This window comes from Manis pentadactyla, chromosome 11 (genome assembly GCF_030020395.1).
Source record: "Manis pentadactyla isolate mManPen7 chromosome 11, mManPen7.hap1, whole genome shotgun sequence".
NCBI classification, from domain to species: domain Eukaryota; kingdom Metazoa; phylum Chordata; class Mammalia; order Pholidota; family Manidae; genus Manis; species Manis pentadactyla.
The window spans coordinates 80,581,572-80,585,955 of NC_080029.1; the positions used below are offsets into that span (position 1 = coordinate 80,581,572).

At 43.0% G+C, this 4,384-nt stretch overlaps 1 pseudogene; it reads right to left on the reverse strand.

The window, feature by feature from the left end:
* Nucleotides 1-2,586: 2,586 nt before the first annotated feature.
* LOC130679451 (olfactory receptor 11G2-like) lies at nt 2,587-3,469 on the reverse strand (annotated as a pseudogene).
* Between the last annotated feature and the right edge of the window lie 915 nt (nt 3,470-4,384).

Below are 4,384 nucleotides of genomic sequence, written 5' to 3' on the forward strand. Positions count from 1 at the left end.
TAAGTCATGAAACCATAAAGCTCTTAGAAGAAAACATAGGCAAAAATCTCTTGAATATAAACATGAGCAACTTTTTCCTGGACGCGTGTCCTCGGGCAAGGGAAGCAAACTAAAAAAGGAACAAAGGCGACTACATCATGCTAAAATCTCCTTTACAGCAGGGGACGCCATCAGCGGAACAAAAAGGTGTCCATCAGCATGGGAGAATATATTTGTAAATGACATATCCAACAAGGGGTTAACATCCAAAATACATCAACAACTCACATGCCTCAACACCCGAAAAGCAAATAACCCTATTAAAAAATGGGTGGAGGATCCGAACAGGCACTTCTCCAAAGAAGGAATTCAGATGGCCAACAGGCACATGAAAAGATGCTCCACATCACTGATCATCAGGGAATGCAAATTAAAACCACAGTGAGATACCACCTCACACCAGTTAGTACGGCCAACATGGAAAAGAATGGGAACAACAAGTGTTGGTTAGGATGCAGAGAAAGGGGAACCCTCCTACACTGCTGGTGGGAATGTAAAGTAGTTCAACCATTGCGGAAAGCGGTGTGGAGATTCCTCAAAAGACCAGAAATAAAAAAAAAAAAATACCATTTGACCCAGGAATTCCACTCCTAGGAATTTACCCTAAGAACGCAGGAGCCCAGTTTCAAAAAGACATATGCACCCCTATGTTTATCGCAGCACTATTTACAGTAGCCAAGAAATGGAAGCCACCTAAGTGTCCATCAGTAGGTGTATGGATAAAGAAGAAGTGGTCTATATACACAATGGAATATTCTTCAGCCGTAAGAAGAGAACGAATCCTACACATTTGCAACAACATGAATGGAGCGGGAGGCTATTATTTATGCTCAGTGAAATAAAATAAGCCAAGCAGAGAAAGAGAAGTGCCAAATGATTTTTCACTCATCTGTGGAGCATAAGAACAAAGGGAAAACTGAAAGAACAAAATAGCAAACTCACAGAACCCAAGAATGGACTAACAGTTGTCAAAGAGAAAAGGACTGGGTGTGGTGGTGGGTGGGAAGTATGGGAGAAGGGAATAAAGGGCGTTGTGATTAGCACAGGTAATGTGGGGGTGGGGAGGGGAAGACCGCATGGCACAGAGAATACAAGTAGTGACTCTGCTCTGTAGCATCTTACTATGCTGATGGAGAGTGACTGTAATGGCGTATGTGGTGGGGACTTGATAATGGGAGGAATCTAGTAACCACAATGCTGCTCATGTAATCGTATATTGATGATACAAAAAAGAAACAATATGAGGTGGAATTTAAGATCGGTGAGAAAACGTTGGTCAAGAATAAAGGCAATAACAAATAACGGGCACTTCCACCTTTATCACAATCAACACACTGTTTTATTAAGAATCTCTTCTTTTTCCTTTTTCTTCTGTGATTATGAAAGACGAATGGAATTGTCACAAACATTCCTTAACCTTCGTGAATGAAAATCGGTGTTAAAGCCATCGGCACTGTAAATCTACTGTTGTAGTTCATGTGCACGAAGTCCTAAATTGTTCATATTTTCTTCCAATATGACGTAGCTTTCAGGCAATTGTCCAGCTCTTTGTTTCTTTTGTGAAGTAGAAGAAAGATAACCACTTCTTTCCCCGAACTCAAAAATCCTGCCTTTTAATCTTCAGAAAGTATTCTCAACCCAGATTGTTCATGAAACAAAACCCAATTGATGCGGCACCTCACTTTGTAGAGGAATTGACTTCTTGAAGACTACAAATTACAATTTGGTAAAAATTGCATTTCATACTATGATTCTTTTAAAGTATGTGTTGAAGAGCCATGTTTGAAAAAAAAAAAATGGCAACAGAAACGCAGTAGATGTCGTATTAGTATTAAGGATGCTTATGGCAGTTTAAAAACAGTCACACAGTACTAACACTAAACTACAAGTAGTACCGGAAGCTGTTACTCAAATGGGATTTACCCGAAAGTGGGTTATGCCCTGAGTAGTGCCCCGGTTCTTATGTTTAGCTCTTTTATTTGCTATATTCTAAGTTAGTAATACCTTTAAATTCCTAATTCTTGTCTTGTACACCCTAAACAATCACTACCGTCCAGCCACGGCTATTATTCTGTTTCCTTAAAGTCAAGTCACATGCTACACTCTGGCACGGCGACTTCCTTCAAATTCGAGACTTCTTTATCAATCAGTGCGTGTTAGTGGAGAACTACTGGTTTGGAGTGTTAATCCCCAAAGCAATCTATGATCTCTACTACATGTATATTAGTTAATTCAACTCAGCAATGCACAGCATGCTTCTACCTTCTCTTTAGAAATTGAATTACATATAGAGACTGATTGACTTACATACATATCATTTCATTTACTTGATACTAACTTCAACACAGTTGCATTCACTTGTTAGTTAAAACATTCTTAAATAACATTACTGCATCTTGCTTAGGATGATAATGGGCCCTCATTATAGTAGTTTCTTAATAAAAGTTAATGAATTTGTCGACAAATATATCACTCATGTCTTGAGATCAGTTGCGTTTGAGAGAAGAATTTGGCTCTTTGTATTTTATGAATACCTTGGGCAGTCCTCAGGATCTTCCTCAGAGCAGCCTTCATCTCCTTGTTCCTGAGCCTATATATTAGCGGAATGCACAGAGGTGTTTTCACAGAATAAAACAAAGTAACGATTTTTTCCATGTCCACTGGGTGTCCCGATCCGGGACTAACGCACATCACCGTAACAGAGCCAAAGAAACAGGATCACCACAGCCAGATGAGAAGCACAAGTGGAGAAAGCCTTGCGTTTGCCCGCTGCTGAGGGCATCCGTAGCACAGCCAGAGTCACCAGAGCGTAGGAGCAAAGGATAAAGAGAAGGGGGCCGATCATGAAAACAGAATTGAAGGTCGAGTAAATGAACTGTGTGGTGGTGTCATCAGAACACGACAGCACCATCAGTGGGACAGGATCACACACGAAATGGCTGATGGTGTTTGGGCCACGGTAGGGCAGCTGAGAAATGAGGACAACTGGCGGTAGGTAGGAGGGTGAACCCACACGACCATCCAAGGACGACGAGGCCCGTGCACAGCTGTCTGGTCATGATGCGCGGGTAACGCGGAGGGCGGCACACGGCAAGGTGCCTGTCAAAGGCCATGATGCAAAGGAAGAAGCCCTCTTCGCACCCGGAAGAGAAGAAGGAGAACTGCACAAGACAGCTCACAAAGGAGATGGACTTGCTTGTGGACGGGTAGCTGGCCAACATGTTGGGGACGGTGGTGGTGGTGACATAACATAGTTCCAGGAGAGAGAAATTCCCCAAGAGGATGTACATCGATCGGGCTGTGAAGGCGTCGGTCCCACCGCACAGCGCAGGCAACGGCCGCGTTCCCCCATCAGGGTCAGGGTGTAGGCCGCAGAGAAGTGCCCGAAGTAGAGGAGCTGCGCTTCGGGCCTGGAGGGAAAGCCCATGAGGATAAAGTGGCTGACGGCGTGGGTGGTTTCTCTGCCGGACACGTTCATGAGTTCGGAGGGCGCGGCGATGACATCGGCTATTGCACTCTAGTGGGGTTTGCTGGCTCTTCCACCAAATGTCCTTACCTTGTTTTTGCATAAAGAAATACAGAATGAGGTTTCTGTTAAAACAACAAAGCTGATCCTCACAACCTATACCCCAAGAGTATGATTTCATTCTAATTAGATGCAAAAAATAAAATAAAAAACAGGGTTTGTTGTAATCTCTCAATTATAATCTCTCAGTTACGTCAGGAACAGGATTTACACATAAGGAGTGCAGAAGTTGTAACTTTGAATATGTCACTTAACCTCTATTTGTTAACCTCATCTACGTACCATGTACAGAGTATTGTACAAGCAAATCAGTGTATATGAAATCTCTTCTAAAGCATTCTGTAAAACTAATTTATCATAATCAGTAATAGTGATAGTAACGCCAAATGAAGCACTACTCAAGTCTCACATTGGAAAAGGTGGTGTCTCACTGAGGAACAGTGACGGGGCAGGGCAAATATTCCTCTCTCTGTGCTTGTTTATGGTATTGCAAAGCGATGGCTCGAAGGGCCTCTCTCGTTCCGGCACAGATGTGTATGACATGACCACACAAGTTTGGTGTGTAGGAAATGCTTTCCCTCTCTCTCCAGCTGGTGGCTTCAGCTCCAGAGCATGGGGAAGAGCCCTGCACTTTGGCATTCAAATTTCCCTGGTTGAAAATTTTAATGCCCTCTCTTGTGAATGTGAGAACTAGATATGCCATTTGGGGCACCTGACCTTAGGGAGAGCCACTGCTCTGAGTGGCTGGACTGTTGATGGGATGAGACTTGGCCAATTTTTCCAAAAGTGTGGTGGTAAAGTTCACTTGCATGTTCAGAT